The sequence below is a fragment of the Pelobates fuscus genome, chromosome 5 (assembly GCF_036172605.1).
Source record: "Pelobates fuscus isolate aPelFus1 chromosome 5, aPelFus1.pri, whole genome shotgun sequence".
Classification (NCBI taxonomy): Eukaryota; Metazoa; Chordata; class Amphibia; order Anura; family Pelobatidae; genus Pelobates; species Pelobates fuscus.
The window spans coordinates 358042552-358062585 of NC_086321.1; positions in this window are offsets into that span (position 1 = coordinate 358042552).

A 20034-nucleotide genomic window follows, 5' to 3' on the forward strand; every position below is an offset into this window, starting at 1 on the left:
TTGTCCCGAGGCGCCGGTGGCGGCACGCTCGGGATCCGGTGGCTATGGATAGGTGCAGGAAGAAAGTGAATAGCTTGATGGCAAGCTTTGTCCGGAAGGTAGGGGGTGTGGTGGTAAGGCACCTTGAGCTGGAGGAAGGGTTGCCGGGATACTACCGCTTGGATGGTGTTCACCTCTCGGATGTGGGTTTGGACCTGCTCAACTTGGGTTGGCAGGATGGTATACGGATGGCTCTGTTTCTTCGGGGTGGCGGAGCTCAGACAGCTTAAGGGGTCAAGGTCTGAGCTTGTGGCGGGACGGGGAGCTGAAGGAGAGGAAATAGGCTCCCCTGGATGAACGTGAGGTGGAATAAACAGATTGTGGTCATCGGTGGTTGAGAGGTTTCGAGTCCTGGAGGTGGCTCAGAACCTGGTGGGGCAGGGGTATCCGGGTATACCCCTGCCGTGGTTAATGGATGGTTGGCACTTTGGAATGTTGGTGTATGTTATAAATATGTATATGTGTTATTATATGGGGGTCATTGCCTTTTGTATGGTAGCCGAAGGAACAGGATGCGAGGGGGCGGAGTATGGGGGGCAATGACCCATGTTTATCTGTTAATTTATTATCGTTATTATTATTATTATTACTATTATTATTATTAATATTATTATTAATTATTGGTTAATAAAGCTGTGGACAAATTTCCCCATATTACTTAGTGTCTGTGTGTTATTGGGTTAGGATATGGGGGTGGTTTGTCCTGGATTCCGACTGCCCAAATGGCGACTATACACCTGTCATGTAGCCCCATGTAGCTAGAGCGCAGCTAAGCGGAAAAAGGCCTTGACAGGGGCTAGGAGGCGGGCTTAGGAGGAAGTAAGCAAGGGTTGGAATTATGGGTAAGTTGGATTGGCTATTTAAATGAGCAGCCATTTTAGGTGAGTCATTCTAACTTTCTACCTGGTTGAGTTTGTCCCACCCACCCTCCCTTTGTTTGTTATGTGTTTATTTAACCGGTTTAGTGTCTGTGTGTTATTGGGTTAGGATATGGGGGTGGTTTGTCCTGGATTCCGACTGCCCAAATGGCGACTATACACCTGTCATGTATTTATCTGACTGGCTGCTGATTATTTGTCCTTATCATTTCAGTCACAGCATGTTATAAAACACTTGTTTATTTTCACATTTTATTTACTTAGTATGAGGCCAATGCATAGGGTTACCAGATCCACCATGTTTTCAGGGACACCTGTCCCATATACATATTGATGGACTGCACATGAAAAGGGTTGCCCTGCAGTATGCAGAATTCATAAGAAGGAGTATAAGATAACATAATTAGACAAAGAAGAATCCTACAGATTATGCATTATACATGCTGCGGGGCAACCCTTTTCTTGCCTTTTCCTAAATATGACAAAATTATACGTGTCCCTTAAAACATGTTGGATCTGGTAACCCTAACAACCCAGGCTTCTGTATGTTATTACAGCTGTGCATTTCATCATGCACTGTTCGGGCTGAAAAGGTGGATTTTATGCCAGAACACTATGCCAAGCACGACTGTAAAACCGTACAGCTGCGATGTACAGAAGTTTGAAATGTAACTGATCGTGAAAGCATTCTTCTTTCTTTCCACTAACCTATTGTGTCGGAAAACTGTCTGTAAAATAATGGACATCTACATATTACTTTTACTGGGTAAAACATGGCAAATAACTTTCACTTTTTCCTGGGCAATTTGTTTTTCTCATGATTCCATAATTCCGTGATGTCATTATCTCTAAACCTCCCCTCTCATTCTGCCTTCATGTCCTGACCCCCCATTCCATTTTCTCAAATACCCCTTTTAGGCCATCTTTGCTTTTTATCACGGCAGCTCTGCGGCCTACTCAATGCGGGTGAGAGGGAGGATGCCGACCCCTCTGCATTTAGACTCCCCCAAATCTGCAGAGTCCTATTGAATCTACACTCTCCACCCCCTGTTGGTGTGGGTTAACCCAGCCCTTACCACTAGTTTTGTTGTACCTAGCTGTATGTCGCCACCTGTGTAATGCTTCTTCTAAAATGGCGGATACTAAGTGCACACTCGACTCCAGAGCCTCTGACCAGGGTGGATAGCTTGTTTGCAGATTTCTGGGCAAAGCTCCACCATCTACTGCATGCCTTTAATTCAAAGCAGCAGATTCCAACCTTTCCTGCAATTCTGTTACATTACCATGGGTCACTTTCATGCATACAAGGAGGCCTTCCACAAGTAATGCCAAGCCTCAATAGCAAACCAGTAACCAACCTCATGCTGATGAGTTGAATTAACATCGAAACAGCTGTCCATGAGTGGTTACCTGGCTTTGAACCTTTTCCTGAGTTGTGTTTCAAAGCTGTTGTATACAGAGACATATACTCCAAGAAATCCATGTAAAAAGTGGAATAAATGAGGTACAAAGGGGGTTCTTTGTTTAACCCCTTAACGACGAGTGACGGACGAGGTCCGTCACTCAGGGGAATGCGTTAATGACGAGTGACGGACCTCGTCCGTCACCCGTTAAAATTAACCCCAGATCGCCGCAATCGCGGCGATCGTGGGGTTAATGGTGCTCCGGTCTGCCTCTGCATTAGAGGCAGACCGGGAGCACCGGATCGGGCTGTCAGAGTACATGTGCCCGCTCTGACAGCATGTCTGAGCGGGCACATGTGCTCTCTATACTCACCTCCGCCTCCCTGCACTTCCTGGTTCTGTGTGAAGTGCAGGGGGACGGATCTTCAGTGATCCTGCCCCCTGGTGTTAAAAAAATAAAGTAAAATTAAAATCCCACCCCCCTTTACCCCCCCTTTACCCATTTTAATAAAAAATTAACCCCTTCCCTGCCAATTGATCACTCACTACAGTGATCAATTGGCAGGGATTACATTTTACTAAGATCTGATTTTTTTTTAACCCCTGAGGGTTAATTCTTTTTTTTTTTTTAACCCTCAGGGGTTCAATTTATTTTATTAATTAATTTAAATATTTTAAAATTATAAATTTAGCTAGCTGGGGAGGGTGGAAGTTAGTGGGGAATTGGGGGATTTAGTATTACGCTAACTAGGGGTTAACGTTAAAAAAAGTTTAAAAATAAGCTTTAATAAGTTAAAAAATTAAGTTAAAAAAAGTTTTAATAACATTTAAGTAAAAAATTTAAAAAAATAAACCCTTTACCCAGTCCAAATAAAAATTAACCCCTTCCCTGCCAGTCGATCACTGCCTACAGTGATCAAAATACAGATCACAGTATTATACTGTTCTAATTTATTTTTTTTAACCCCTGACGATTAACTTTTATTTATTTTTTAACCCTCAGGGGTTAAATGTATTTAATTAACTAATTTAAATATTGTATAATTAAATATTTTGCTAGCTGGGGTGGGTGGGAGTTATGGGAAAATGGGGAATTTACTGTTAGTGCTGCTTACTGCTAGTTAGGGGTTAACGTAAAAAAAAAAGCTTAGAAAAATGTTAAATCTGTAAAAAAAAGTTTTACGAAAGTTTAGGAAACTTTAAAAAAATGAATAATCAAAACAAAAGTTTAAAAAATAGTTTTAAAAAGTAAAAAAAGGTTTAAAAAGTAAAAAAAGACATTTAATAACGCTCATTACCACTACACCTGGTACAAGCTAGCGGAAAAATGATCCCACGCTAAGGTTCAAAATATGCCTTTTGAAATACCCTGGGATGTCTTCTTTAAGAAATGGTATGGCTTTATGGGGTATTTGGTTTATATAGCCTGGTAAAATACTCTAAAATGGGACATGGGCACAGCGTAAAAATTCAAAATTTGAAAAAAAATGGAATGGCTGTGTCCCAAATGTGCCCCTCCGATGTCCACATATACCTGGCAAAGGTACATACGGGGGTATTTTTGTACTCAGCAGACATAGCTGAGCAACATATGAAGTATTATACAGTGGTAGTACACATAAGGTTTGCAAAATATACTGTGCAAACTCACTTTGTGTGCCAAAAAGGCAGAAAAAACGCTTATTACCACTACACCTGGTACAAGCTAGCGGAAAAATGATCCCACGCTAAGGTTCAAAATATGCCTTTTGAAATACCCTGTGATGTCTTCTTTAAGAAATGGTATGGCTTTATGGGGTATTTGGATTATATAGCCTGGTAAAATACTCTAAAATGGGACATGGGCACAGCGTAAAAATTCAAAATTTGAAAAAAAATGGAATGGCTGTGTCCCAAATGTGCCCCTCCGATGTCCACATATACCTGGCAAAGGTACATACGGGGGTATTTTTGTACTCAGCAGACATAGCTGAGCAAAATATGAAGTATTATACAGTGGTAGTACACATATGGTTTGCAAAATATACTGTGCAAACTCACTTTGTGTGTCAAAAAGGCAGAAAAAAACGCTTATAACCGCTACACCTTGTACACGCTAGCGGAAAAATGATCCCACGCTAAGGTTCAAAATATGCCTTTTGAAATACCCTGGGGTGTCTACTTTAAGAAATGGTAGGCCTTTGTGGGGTAGTTTGAATTTAAAACCTGCAAAGATGCTTGGAAATTGCACATAGGCCCGGCGTCAAAATTCAAAGTTCGGTCAAAACTGATATGGCTTGGTCTCCTATATGGCACTGTAGCTTCACGAAATAGTGCCATAGACATACAATGGGGGTGTCCTTTTACTCGGAAGACTTAGCTGAGCATAATTTGGGGGGTTTGAACTTAGTGGCACACATGAAATATACAAAATGCCCAGCAAAAATGCAATCCGTATGTAAAATATGCACAAAATTATTTTTTACCACATACTTTGGCATGTAATGGTAAAAAAATGGGGGCATGTTAAGGCACAATATGCACCTTATGAGATACCCTGGAGTGTCTACTTTTACAAATGGTAGGCCTTTGTGGGTTTTTTTTGAACAGTCAAACTACTATAATACCCCAAATGGAAGCATAGGCTCATTAAATCCGTCTCTCAAAATTCTACTGTGAATACTGAAAATGACAGGTCTCCTATATGGCACTGTAGCTTCACAAAATAGGGCCAAAGACATACAATGGGGGTACCGTTGTACTCAGCAGAAGTAAATGAACACATAATAAAACTTTGTACAGGAATAGCACACACCAACTTTACAAAATACACATGAGAAGTTCTTTGTTATAAGTTTGTGTGCGAAAACCACCAAAAAACACAATTTTACTCCAATATTTAGCAGAGGTTGGCGGTAAAATGGCTACGTAGAAAGTGTCAAAACAACCTTAGGTAAATAGCCTGTGGTGTCTACTTTATATAAATATATACTTTTGTGTGGCAATTTTGTTTTCTTTTATGGCTATTAGGCTTACAAGACAAACATACCAAATTCTAAAATCGCTCCACATAAAAAGTTTATTTTACTCCTTGTGCTTTGTGACCTGTAACTACCAAAAAAAACTTAAAATCCCAGACACATTATATATTCTGTAATTCAGAACAACTAAATGAATTTATTTTTAATTACTTTCCTTAACCTGCACTAATTATGTACACATTATTATTGCAAAAACTGTAAAAAAAACACACAAAAATTATTTTTTTTGCATATTTCTGTATTTTTTTTATAATAAATAAGCATTTATATATATATATATGTGTTACATCAAATTAAAGCCCTTTCTGTCCTTTAAAAAACGGTATATAATATGTGTCGGTGCAATAAATTAGTAAAATGCAAATTGCAGTTGAACGCAAATAGCAAAAAATGCAAAAAATGCCGTTGTCATTAAGTGAAAGACAAGCTTCTGAAGCTCTGTCCTTAAGGGGTTAACTCATTTACATATGCATACCCAGAATCCATTGCAGTAGCCACAGCACTGCAAATGTGATATTTCTGTGGGAAAAGCAAGTCTTATGGCTTGACTGGTGTGCTGATCTGTGTATGTATATATCATGCTCAGTTACCAAACACAAATCATGGGCCTCTAACTAAGGGTCCCCAGTGAGGCCGTGGCCTTCTAAGCATACAAGATTTAGCAGCTAGGTATCTGATGACAAAAGATATTAAAACAAATCAAGAGGCCCTATCCCCCTAAACTTTAACTTGACACTTGAAATTTAATTCATGAGATGTGTTTTGCAAAAATGTTATGCTGTTTGAAAAACAAAACTTCAAGTTCAATAAACCAGACGAAACCCCTAGACAAGTAACACGGCACATCTTTGGCCATAATCCATTTTCCTCTGACATGGAGCTTAAAAATTGCTTTTTATTTGGAAGGGCTGGAGATGCAAAATACCAAGTGACATTTAGGGGGTGAGATGTGCCCGCTGCATTGCCAATGTAAACAGAAGCTATTTTTCGGTGCTCATTCGGAGAAAAGGCCCACCATCAGTCTGTACGGTGCTGTCACAATTGCTGTGAAAAGAAATGCTATTTTTAATTTGCCGGTACCGTCTGCGCTGTGCTCCGTCTCTCTGTGTTCTGCTACAGTCTAACTCCTAGATGAGCTCTGCAGCTGTGCATTACCCTTGGATTAATCTCTATGTTTAAGGCTTTCTTTACAAGCTAAGTGTTACCTACACTGGCTCTCAGGTCTACGCTTTCCATACGCCAAGCGACAGCTGAAAAACACATCTCACTTCTCTCTCTATTTGTGGAATGAGTGGAAATACACTCCGTCACATTCTGTGGGGGAGGTGGATTTAAAGGGATAACATCGTCACATTCACAGAGTGTCAATAAAGGCCATCAGGATTTTTTACTATAGTGATAATAGTCATGAACTCAAATTGAATTTCAAATTTAAGGCCAAAATATTCAAACGGGAAGTATAGCTGACATAGAGAATTTTAAATGTAACTATTTTTTAATTTAAATTTGAAATTAACTTTAAATTCTCAACAATTCTGACATTAGTAAATAACCCTGACTGTAATATAATCTTAGTTTTATTAGAGAGCCAGTCCTCATAGTTCACATTTTAAAAGCATTTCACTGAAAATGAATATCTCTTCCTTTTTTTTAATAGTACTGCTGTTATTAAACTATAATTATCTATAGAACATTAGCACAATCTGCGGCCCAGGTTCATGCATTCCGAATGCAGATTAAAAATATGATAGAACCTACCCGATCTTTTCAATATGTGTACAGACAGACACATGAAAAATGACAGTATTATATAACGTAACAAGACATATTCATATACCTGCAGGAATCTGACTAAACACATTCCGCTACAGTTAAATATAACCGCAGTAAAATACTTACACAACCCAGTCCAATGTGGTCAGTATTACAGTTGTCAATTAATAGTCACATTTAGAGACTTATACCTCCTAGAGTCTCACACAACGTGCCTTTAAACGTGGGTGGCCTAGTAGTCCCGGTATTGGTAGGTGTCCAGCACCTATAAATTGTAAGATGCCTGATCATCAAAATTGTTTCATTACACTAACCGCATGCTTTGCACCTGTTGGCTCCATTCCTATCTCTCTTTTGACAAGACCTAAACCTTCCACATAGGGACTGAGATGGATTACTCTGGGTTTCACACTTTTTTGAGTTTAGACTATGTTTGAGAACTAATAATTAAGACATTTTCACCGGATCTTGTAGGGATAATTGTGGGGCAAAATATTTAAAATAATGGTTCACGAAAGGACATCTCATCTTCACCCATGTGTGACAAGCCCATGTTAGATAATCTGCACCCACATAGAAGGCCACATTCAGTGGCACTCTCCAATTATGAACTCATTAAGGAACCAAATGAAAAATTTCATCAAATTCAACTATCGGATTTTCAGACAATTTGAACCCGAAGTGTTGTTGTTGGACTTGCTCCCACTGGATACACATTTAGACACTTCATACTTTGTATGCCAGTAGCAACTACACTTATAGCCAGGGCTTTGAAACAAGCTTCGCTTCCCACTCTTAACATTATTCCAGAAAATACTCACCTCAAACGGAACATATGAAGAAATGACTCAGAACTGATGAATGAGAAGACAATTTCTTACACAGCAATTTAAGCCTCCCAAGACCCCCCTCCTATTCAATGGAGCCTTGCACAATTTTCTAGACCAGTGGTTGCCAGCCCAGTCCTCATAGCCCACCAACAATCCAGGATTCATTTTTTTCCATGTTTGATTCCAATGAAGATAATGGCAAAACCTGGACTGTCGGGGGATCTTAAGGACTTGATTGGGAAACACTGGTCTAGACTTTATGCTAAAGAATTGATTGACCTGGGGGGCGGGGGGGGGAAGAAACCTCAAACAGGCTGTCCATCTGCTTTTCACAGAGCGCAAACAAAGCGCATGCGCGGTGGTTGCTATGGTAACTCCCTCTGCGCAACTTCTAATGCTAGCTCGGGAGTATAGGAATGGAGTGACTGACATCACTCCGATCAGATGGCGGCATGCAGGCAATGAAGCCAACGTGTCATCGTCACACAGGAGGTTGCCCTTTTTGGGGAAGCGTCCCTAAACAGGGCAAACGAATGAAAACTGCAGGCGGAGTAAAGGGAGGGACTGGAGGTAGATGTTACAGAAGAGGAAATGGCCGGGTGCGAGATTGGAGGTAATGTGAGAGTATTAAAAAACTTTACCTTTATATATCATCTATCTCTGTGAGATATGATGTATTTTTTTGTATTTGGGACGATCTAGATAAATTTAAAAAATGGACGACAGGTTCCCTTTAAGGAATCCAGTGCAGGTTATTTCTAGGACTATATTATTCTCTGGATGCTGAATAAAATGTGCGTCTCTGCCGGATACCTAGAAAGTTCATGGTTCAGCATGCAGACGATCTGGCTTCGGTTCAGCCTGGTTATTCCACAAGCTGTGCATTTTTTCTTCCTCCTGCAGCCGTTAACACATGCCAGGGCTGTGCCGTAGTCTGAGGGGTCTACTCCGTGTTACCATGTTACAATGTAAACACATGTTCAAATAGCAAGTGCTCTGGTACCTGATAGCCCAGCTCTCCCCGCTGCGTTTAAGAGATAGCACATTCCTTTCCTGCAGCCATGCACAGGACTATGTGAGGTTGTCAAGGTGACTTAATAAGAGGACCAGTGCTGTGTCAGACTCAAACTCTGACACACGAGGCATCTCCACCTTCTCTAAATATTAGGGTGACTACCCTGTAACTGCAGTTATCCTGGACAGGACGTAAAACGTTTGTATCACACACAGTCATGTTACAGAGCGACCGCCCACCCCGTGTGTTCCCTATCAAGGGTTAATTAGTGAGTAGGGATTTAGAAAAATATCTCTATCTCACTAGAGATTTAGCCTTTCAGCTTAAGACCGCAAGGTGAGTTGTTAGTGTTAGTGACGTGGCACGTGAGCTTACACTTTATTGGCCATTGCAGTGATACTAAAAAACCTCCAGTTATTTAAATGTGTATAGAGATTCAGGCTAGTGCACAAGTAATTTTTTTCTTTGGTTTTTATTGTATGTATTGGGGCTGATGTGTACTATAGTCATTGCTGCTGCCCAGGAATAGTGGGAGTTTGAGCGCTGGACTCATTTTGTATGTTCGCATTGGCTCTTAGGTTGAATGCAGGGCATTCTACTAATTTAATATTCTTATAAGGCAGCATTAAATATCAATCATGGATGGATGCAGCGAACGCAACAAAAGTACAGAAAACAAATATGTCGACTAATCGATGCCATAATTATGGGCTTCTATAGAAATTAAATGAATATGCACCATATACACAAAACAGACGTGCTTTGCAGTTAAAGCTATCTTTAGACTCTAGCCCCAACAGAGCCCCAGCTGAAATTAAGCTTCTATCTTCTGCAATAGACTGTTCACAGTAGATTGTTTTAGATAATGATTTGGCTGAGAGTAATGGGTGTCATGTATAGTGTAGGTGTGTAAGAACTGACAGAGTGTCAGGAGCCAGGCCTATGACAGATTATGAAATAGTGGCATTTGCCTTTCGTGACATAGGTTTGGGTACCTACCGATGACTTTTGTTTTCATCAAACCATTAGAAAATGCTCTGTCACAAAATGTGGGACTCAACCCATGGCTTTGAAGCATCAAAAAAACTAGAAAGAAAAACGTACCAGTTATGATGTTGAGTGTCTCTTTAAACAGACTCTGGTTTAGCCTAGATGTCCCATGTTTCCATAAAAGGGTCCACTAACGTGAATGGTTTATGGGAATTATGGGCGACACAAAAACAAAAGAGATGATTGATGGAGGGAGGTGTGGGGGGATTACTGATGGCTTGGGGACAGTCTCTAAATTGATTTTATTCACAGAACTAAGCAACAGAGCTAAAAACAGAAGGAGCAGTTAAAAAAAACCTCTATTTATATGATATATTTGAATTAAATGTGAACCAAATGGTGGGAAAATTCTCCTGTTAGTGTACCGGAAAATAAAAACATAATTTTAGATTATATTGTGTAGCACACTGATTGGCCCATCTTTGGGCCTTTTTTGTTGGTTCTTGTGATTCAGTTTCTGAATAAAATTAAGTTAAAATGACTAGACATTCGACTGAACTTCCTGTGTTCAGAAAAATTAGATTTTTTTTGAAAATAGTCACTTTGGCGAAAACACGATTTCTCACTCTGCGCGAGAATAGTTGTCTGGGAATTCCTCCAGGAAGGCTGAGATTCCAGCCACTACACACAATGTTCTAAATGGTGGAGAAAGGCTAAGATTCCAGCCACTACACACAATGTTCTGATTGATGGAGACAAACTGAGATTCCAGCCGCTACACACAATGTTCTGATTGATGGAGACAAACTGAGATTCCAGTCGTTAAAAAAATGTTCTAAATGGTGGAGAAAGGCTAAGATTCCAGCCACTACACACAATTTTCTGATTGGTGGAGACAGACTGAGATTCCTGTCGCTACACACAATGTTCTAAATGGTGGAGAAAGGCTAAGATTCCAGCCACTACACACAATGTTCTGATTGATGGAGACAAACTGAGATTCCAGCCGCTACACACAATGTTCTGATTGATGGAGACAAACTGAGATTCCAGCCGCTACACACAATTTTCTGATTGGTGGAGACTGACTGAGATTCCTGTCGCTACACACAATGTCCTGGTGGAGACAGGCTGAGATTCCAGCTGCTGCACACAATGTTCTGATTGGTAGAGGCAGGCTGAGATTCCAGCCGCTACACACAATGTTCTGATTGGTAGAGGCAGGCTGAGATTCCAGCCGCTACACACAATGTTCTGATTGGTGGAGACAGACTGAGATTCCAGCCGCTACACACAATGTTCTGATTGGTGGAGACAAGCTGAGATTCCAGCCGCTACACATAATGTCCTGGTGGAGACAGGCTGAGATTCCAGCCGCTACACACAATGTTCTGATTGGTAGAGGCAGGCTGAGATTCCAGCCGCTACACACAATGTTCTGATTGGTGGAGACAATGTATCTGTCTGGCTCAGGAAAGTTTGCCGTACCTGGAATTCTCCATATCTTGGTTACAATTAATCTTAAGGGATACAAAATGCATACCTTAGCTGTTTGAGCTTAAGATGAACTCTGTGAGTGTGATTTAAACTATTCCACTACTGTATACAATCTAAAAACGCAATAAATATGCATACAAAGTAGCCACTTTTTATACTGGATTATATATGCATGGATTCAGTAAGGTGCTGAAAAAATGTGTTTAAGATTCAGATATTGACATAAGATCACACAATTACTGCAAACCCATGCTGTAAACCTTCTTGACATGTGCACAGTCGTTATTCGGCATGTGCTAACCCATAAATGAATGACACTCAGACACCAATTTTCTGTTGGAGTATAAAGTCCACAGCTTTATTAATTATAAATATAAATATATAATTTAACAATTTAGGGTCATTGTCACAAGTACTAATTACTTCCGACCTTAATGCCCAATACCCCTGACAATGACCCTACCAAATAACAATAATGAACATTCCAATAATGCATAACGTTTTTACACGTGGCCTACCAAAGAGGCCCCAAAACCATATGTTTAACCGTAGGTGTGTACCCCAGACACACCTACACCCCCAGGTTCGTAGCCACCAACGAGCTTGAACATACCAACCACTTTTTCCTTCCGGCCTACTCCAGCCTAGACCTTGGCCTATCCCCATTCTATTCCACCTAAATCCAATTTAACCCACGCCCTATTCCGCCACAGCACGTGACTTGACCACCTTAAGCTCATGTGCGACCCCCACCACACATAAATAGGGCCTGGGCAATCCCATCCCGAAAACCTAAGTTAAGAAAATCAGAGCCCACGTCCGACAAATGCACCCCGTCTTTCCTGAAATACCCCGGCAGCATGACCTCCAGTTCACGGTGCCTCACTACCACCCTGCCAATCCGGCGAATGAAAATCGCCATGGTCTTATTGACCTTTCCCCTACATCTTGCTACAGCGGCCGGGTCCCTGGCGTGTCTCCAATTAAAACGGGCCACCATTTCCGACCAAACAACTATCACTCCAGGGACCAATTTGCGCAGCCAATCCAGATCTTTCTTCGTCCTCCTCAACAGTTCACGCTGGGGGATTAAACCTAGGTCATTCCCCCCACCGTGAACCAATACCATGTTTGGGATAAACCCCTTACCAATCCTGCGGAACAATTCCATACTAATACTCTGCCAACTGAAACCCCGGAACCCGAACCACGATAGGACCGCCGTTTCCCTAGGAAAGCCCAATTGCGTTCCATTTCTTCTCACTGCGGCCCTCTTCTCTGCCCAGTACACATATGAATGTCTGATCAACCACACCAAATGACCTGAAATAATAAAAAACAGTGAACAGCAGAGTAACTTGAAACAGCTAGAAACGCCCCATCTCCCATTACACCAACCTATCAGGCCTCACATAGGAGCGGAACCGAATAGATTCCCATCTCCCAATCCGCTTAATCCGCTCGTCGCCCAGACCTAGGCATGCTGCCTCCGTTGCTGCTCCAATTCGGAAAGAATGTGTCCCGAACTGTGCTGGGTCCAGGACTAGCTTAAGTAGGCCCGAGCGAAATACCCTCACAAACTGAAAACGGGCTAACGCCGTCCCATCCGCATGGATGAAAAAACAAACTTCCTTTTTGGGGTGGATTTCCAAGAACCTGGCCCCGCAAGCCACTGGGCAAACCTCGGATGCTGGCAGATCAAACAATGTCACCGAGCATCCTTTACCAAAAACATCCGTTTTTGAACGCCCCAACCTAATCAGCACCCTGTCTTCGCTGATTACCACATCGCCCCATCACCCCTACTTTGTTGATGCTAATCAGTTCACCGATTCGGAAAGCCCCAAAAAAGGCCCACGCAAATGCCCCAGAAAATAAGACCACTTCATAGTTTGAGGAACATAAGGAAGGTAGCACTTCCACTAGCCCCTGCAGCACTGCAAATGACACCGGCCTCCTCGTATCCACTGATTTTTTGCCCCTTCGAAAACCGCGTACTGCCTTCCTCACCATAAAGTTCTAGTAGCTAGCTTCTGCTATGCATATTCCACTGAGGCTCCCCCGCCCCATATTGCTAGTAGCTATACATGCGCGGGCAAGTAGGTAAGTTAGGTGGTGCACAGTCTCGCGCTAAGAATGTTTACTTATACATTTAAAAGGAAATAAAATAAAATATACATTGAACAGGCCCATGTGGGCTTAGGTCGCATCCTCGATGACAACAGTGTCCCTCAGACTCAGCAACTCTGTTAGGTACATGCAAGTATTGTGAAATAGCTTTATGATGTCCTCCCATCCGTTAAACTTGAACAGTAAAAGACCACTTTTTTGTTCGCGAGCTGCCCCCCCCCCCCCCCCCATAGTGCCATTGCCACTACCACCGGGAACAGCTCCAGGAATGCTAGATTCCTGATCAGTGAGCTTGCTTTCCATTCCGCCGGCCACTCTTCGGCGCACCACTGTCCTGACAGATAAGCCCCAAAACCTACGCTCCCCGAAGCATCCGTGAACAGGACTATGTCCTCAGACGATACACCCGGCTCCCTAAAAATTACTGTACCATTAAAGTCCTTCAGAAACCTCCCCCATACTTCCAGATTCTCTCTCATATCCGTGGACATCTTAACGTAGTGCGTTGGCATCCGCACACCACTTGTTGCCCGAGCTAGCTGCCTGCAAAAAACTCTGCCCATCGGGATCACCCGGTAAGCAAAGTTTAGGCTCCCCAGCAGGGACTGCAGCCCCCGTAAAGTCACCTTCCTTGCCCCCTTCATTGTGTCCACTAGCTGACAAAGCGTACGTAGCTTGTCCACGGGCAGCCTACACTCACCCTCTACCGTGTCAATCTCCAAACCGAGGAAACTGAGGCATGAAGTGGGGCCGACTGTCTTATCCCTTGCTAGTGGAACCCCGAAAGAGTGTGCCACCCATTGAAATACCTTCAATATCTGCCCACACCGCTCGGCTCCCGCCGGCCCTACGCATAAGAAATTGTCGAGGTAATGCACTATTGCCCCACCGGACGACTCCCGTCATACCACCCATTCCAAGAAGGTGCTAAACTTCTCGAAATAGGAACACGATATGGAACAGCACATAGGTAAACACAGGTCCACGAAAAAAAAACCTTTGAAGAAACACCCCAGTAGGTGGTGGCAATCCGGATGTATGGGGAGCAGCCGAAACGCTGCTTCCACATCCACCTTCGCCATCAAAGCCCCATGTCCTCGGGGCGTGGCCAACCAAGAGACTGTACAGAAGTGTTTTGTGGAGCTCCGCTAAACCACGACGAATAAATACAATTTACAACGACAATTACACCCGGAGAGAATCCTCCACAATCCCACCCCACCAGAGGCAACATGGGGCGCAAGCACCGCAAGTTTCAAGCGCCTGAAATCCCCACGCAAAGAGACATCAGGCTCTCATTTGAGCGGCATACCCCGCCAGCACCGCTGAAAATGGCGCCCGTGGAAGGCCGCACAGCAGACTCGTTGGAAGACTCCCAAGAGGAGGGGGAAACATCACCTACCTCTCCAAGACGGGGAGACCTGTACCGGGAAGCTAACTCCGATGAGGATTCGTCCCCAGCAACCAAGGGGGACATTAAACACATGCTCCTAGAGATGCGCCAAATTTGGAAGTCGGACCTCCGAGACATACAGCGGGAAATGGGGGCATTACAGAACAAGCTCCAAGTGGTAGATGAGAAAGGAAACGCCCGGGAAACCCGGCTACAAGCCACTAAATATACCCTGGACGGCTTGACCCAGCAGGTACAAAGACTACACCGCTCTGTGGCGACCCTGGAGGCCAGGCATAGACGTCGCAATACACGCTTGCGGGGGATACCTGAGGCCGTTAAAGGGGACGCACTCTTAACATACACCCAAAAGCTACTTTGGCACCAGAGGCAGCTCCCCGAGACACCATAATAGTCACCAGAGACACAGCCGTACGAACGGCCATCATGACACGCTCCAGAGAGATGGGGAGCGCGAAATTTGAAGGAGCTACTATCCTGTTCTTCAGTGATATCCCTTTTGCTGCACTTCTAGAAAAAAGAAAACTGGTCCCAATAGCTAAAAAACTGAGAGAAAATGCGGTGAGGTACCGCTGAGGAGCTGATGGAACCCTGATGGTGCCACACGACGGCCAAACCCTCACACTCACCTCAGATGAGGATCCAGAGAAATTAAGCTGCTGTATGGCACGAGAGAACTCGCCGGCAAAGATGAGCACAAACAACCACAAAGGAGAAGAGAGGGGAGCAGCGGGGGAAGACAAGTTGCGAAAGAGTTCGCAGACTGAGCACATCGGAACGCCGGGAGAGCAGCGTATACCCGAATCACCAACATAGACCCAAATCCCGGGACTGCCCTGATTTCTGATTACCTGTCACCACCCCGATCCCCAACCCACACATAGGCTCACCCAACACCGGCACTGTACCACAGACAGACTTAAGCTGAAGTGGTCTGGGTGCCTAGAGTGGTCCTTTAAGCAGACTGCGATTGTCTATTGTTGTGACTTAGATGATGATCAGATCACATTTCTTTTTTTATCAATCTTTCTTTTATTAAGGCATGTGCAATGGGGTACAGAACAAAGAGAGGGGAAATGCAATAGAGGTATACAGGTTAGGGTTTGTACAGCGTTAATTACATTTCCTGCTAAACAATGCCTAATTTTTGTTTTTATGTGTTGGTTAACGATAACATCTCGTTCAGTCGAGTATTATAGAGTAACTATTATTTAAATGCAAGGTAAACTGTGGTACATTAGGATGAATGTAAACAGGCTGAATTCTAGTAGCTAGCTTCTGCTATGCATATTCCACTGAGGCTCCCCCGCCCCATATTGCTAGTAGCTATACATGCGCGGGCAAGTAGGTAAGTTAGGTGGTGCACAGTCTCGCGCTAAGAATGTTCACTTATACATTTAAAAGGAAATAAAATAAAATATACATTGAACAGGCCCATGTGGGCTTAGGTCGCATCCTCGATGACAACAGTGTCCCTCAGACTCAGCAACTCTGTTAGGTACATGCAAGTATTGTGAAATAGCTTTAGCGCTGAGTAGAACATGCTAGGTTTAACTTTTATGTGAGAGTAGGTAGTGTATCCTCAATCTGAGCTTTGCGCGGAGAACATATAGTAGGGTAAACATGCTGAACTACAATAGCAGACATAATAAGCGTGATATCGCATATAAACGGACACTGCACCTTTTAGTTTATCGTATCAGGAGAAACAGACAGTGAGGAGATAAGACATATATTATAAGGGACAAGTTTATCTTACTATCCAAGGTGCCGATGTTAGTTACTGTCCAATATGTATGGTGAGCGCTGTAAAAATAAATGCCTCACTTAGAGGGACAAACCCATAAAGTCAGAGGGCATATAAGTCACTGAGTCCCCTCGTATCCATGTGTAACTGAGGTTGCCGCTTGAAGTAGGTCTCGCACCATTTATACCCACGGGTTAGTGGCACAGTGATGCAGGTGGTTGATGGTGGCCACATGGAAAACAGCCTAGGGTGGCTGGGGACCAGTCCTGCAGCGCGAGTCTAGCGTCAACCGATGCCGGCGCTCGGGGGCCTGTTGCAACTGTTGTGGTGCAGTGGGAAGTAGGTGCAATGATCAGTGTCCCTCCAGCCACAGGCTCTGATGAGCGTTCGCATCTCCGCTCCACGGATTCGGTGGCTCATCCTTATTTCAGGGGCTCCTCTGGGCCTGGGGCTGCCTCCTTCAGCATTCCATAGGGTGTGCACCTCTGCGGCTCCTCGCTTAGTGGCAGTGGCGTTAAGGGGATGGTATGGGTTCCCGGTTCCCGGATCAGGTGAGTGACTTGTGTGGGGGCCGTGTTTGGCGTGGTATCTCTCATGCATATGTGGGTCCGTGCGTTTGCCCGGATAGCCAGACGTCTTTTCAGGTCTGTGGGGTCGCTTGCCGTTGCGGATCGTGGCGGCCTTCCTGGGTGCCTGCGGTGGGTACCTGTAGTGGAGGCGACGGGTTTTCGGACGGAGCCATGTGGCCACCAGCTTGGCAGCCAATCTGTGAGCCATTCCGCGATCGTGCAGCATTGCCCAGAGGCTCGCGCAGAGCCGATCGAGTGTCAGTAAAGGGTCTGTTGCATGTCGGGCACGTCTGCTCCGCCTCGTGGGCCTACGATGGGCGGCCATCTTGGCTTCGTCCCCGTCCAGTGCCTCCTTCAAGCGGGTTTCTAGGTCGCCAGTTAGCTGTGTGGGTTCACAGGTTGCGGGTGATTGGACCGGGTTAACCCCCACCGGTCCTGAGGGGGGAGGAGAGGCCCGATACTTCAGGTGCCGCACGCTTTGATGAGCTGGGAGAGCGGCCGCCTCTCCCCTGCACTGCGTCGTGTAGGCCCCAAGCCTCTGATCTACCGATCCAGCGGTCTTTCCGGGTGTGTGGGATATCATTCTGCTCCCCAGCTTTGGTGTCGTCGAGTAAGGTAAGTTGGGGTTCAGGGTCTGGGATTTTCCCCCCGTTTTCCGCTGTAAATCAGGACCGGGCTCGGGAGCTCACAGATTTTGCGTCTGGTCGGCTCCCCGGTCAGGCTCCGCCCTCGATCAGATCACATTTTATATATATATAAACAAAAATATAGAGATGCACTCCAAGGACTTAATGAATGGAAAAAAAGGGGTAATTTATTCCAATAGGTATAGCATCAAAAATAGCCGAAGTTTTGACCCATTCGGGTCTTTGGTAAGTGAGTTTGTTTGATGGCTTCATATTTAACCAATTCATCTTTCAGCTCCTATGGGTAAGACTCCACCTGGAACAATGATGCTTAATCTAAATTTATTTTGGACAATCAATTAAAATTCCTAACACTCAGCAAACAACTTCTTAGAGGAACATCAAATATCACCAGCTGGGTGAATCTGGAGTCACGGAGCATGCAATATGCACATGTATGTAAACAAAGGATAATGTGCTACAGTGCTTGGTATCAGACAAGTCACATGATCCTTCGCTAGTTGTTCGCACTACTGGGGATTATATGGAGAAAAGCTGGCAAAGAGTTATGTGGGTGGATGACCATTTAGGCAGAATAATAAATACAATTCCCTATATATTTTAAGTAACGTTTTTAAAAAGGAAATGGTGGAACACTGGTCATAATTTTAGACCAAAATAGCTGAACTGCGAAAAAAATTCAGCAACTCGTCTGAATGAGCAATGTTAAAGTTTATTGTCCACAATTCTTATTTTGGTGAGCAAAACTAAGAATGCTTTTTTGGAGATCCTGGAAAAATAAAATGACAATGCTGAGATCTCTGCTCAAACCATCCTCTCAGCCGGTCACTGCCTCGCAGGTTGGACAAGTGTGACAGTGGGAAATCCACAATAACAAATAGCATTTTCTGTCTGTCAACCACTATTATCTGTCTGTCCACCACCATTCTCTGTCTCTCCGCCACCATTCTCTGTCTGTCCACCACCATTCTCTGTCTGTCCACTGCCATTCTCTGTCTGTCCACTGCCATTCTCTGTCTGTCCACCGCCATTCTCTGTCTGTTAACCACTATTCTCTGTCTGTCCACTGCCATTCTCTGTCTGTCCACTGCCATTCTCTGTCTGTCCACCGCCATTCTCTGTCTGTTAACCACTATTCTCTGTCTGTCCACTGCCATTCTCTGTCTGTTCAACACTATTCTCTGTCTGACCTACGCCATTCTCTGTCTGTCCACTGCCATTCTCTGTCTGTCCACCGCCATTCTCAGTCTGTTAACCACTATTCTCTGTCTATCCACCACCATTCTCTGTCTGACCCCTGCCATTCTCTGTCTGTCCACCACCATTCTCTGTCGTTCCACCGCCATTCTCTGTCTCTCCACCACCATTCCCTGTCTGACCCCCGACATTCTCTGTCTGTCCACCACCATTCTCTGTCTGTCCACTACCATTCTATGTCTGTCCACCACCAGTGTCTGTGTGTCCACCACCATTCTCTGTCTGTTCACCACCATTCTCTGTCTGTCCACCGCCATTCTCTGTCTGTCCACCACCATTCTCTGTCTGACCCAAGCCATTGTCTGTCTGTTCACCACCATTCTCTGTCTGTTCACCACCATTCTCTGTCTGTCCACCGCCATTCTCTGTCTGTAGACTGACATTTTCTGTCTGTCCACCGCCATTCTCTGTATGTCCACCACCATTCTCTGTCTAACCCCCGCCATTCTCTGTCTGTCCACCACCACTCACTGTCTGTCCACACCCATTCTCAGTCTATCCACCTGTCTATTGATTGTCTGTCAACTTCCACATCCATTCACTCTCTCCATGAACCAGCAGTACACTACTATTCTGTTTTACTTCAAATCATTTACTGTCTCCCCAATCTAATTAATTGTCTATGTACCTCCTATTCTGTTTGTCTGTCCACTCCAACCTTTTCTCTGTCTGTCCTACCTGTATTTTGTTTGTCCTGCCCCCCCCCACCTAGCCTTGTATATGTTAGAGAGTTTGATGGGGTGTGCATTATTGAAGCCGAGCCTAGCAATGCCTAAAACATGAATACAACACTGCTAACAGTGATATTGAAAGGTAAGTAGATGC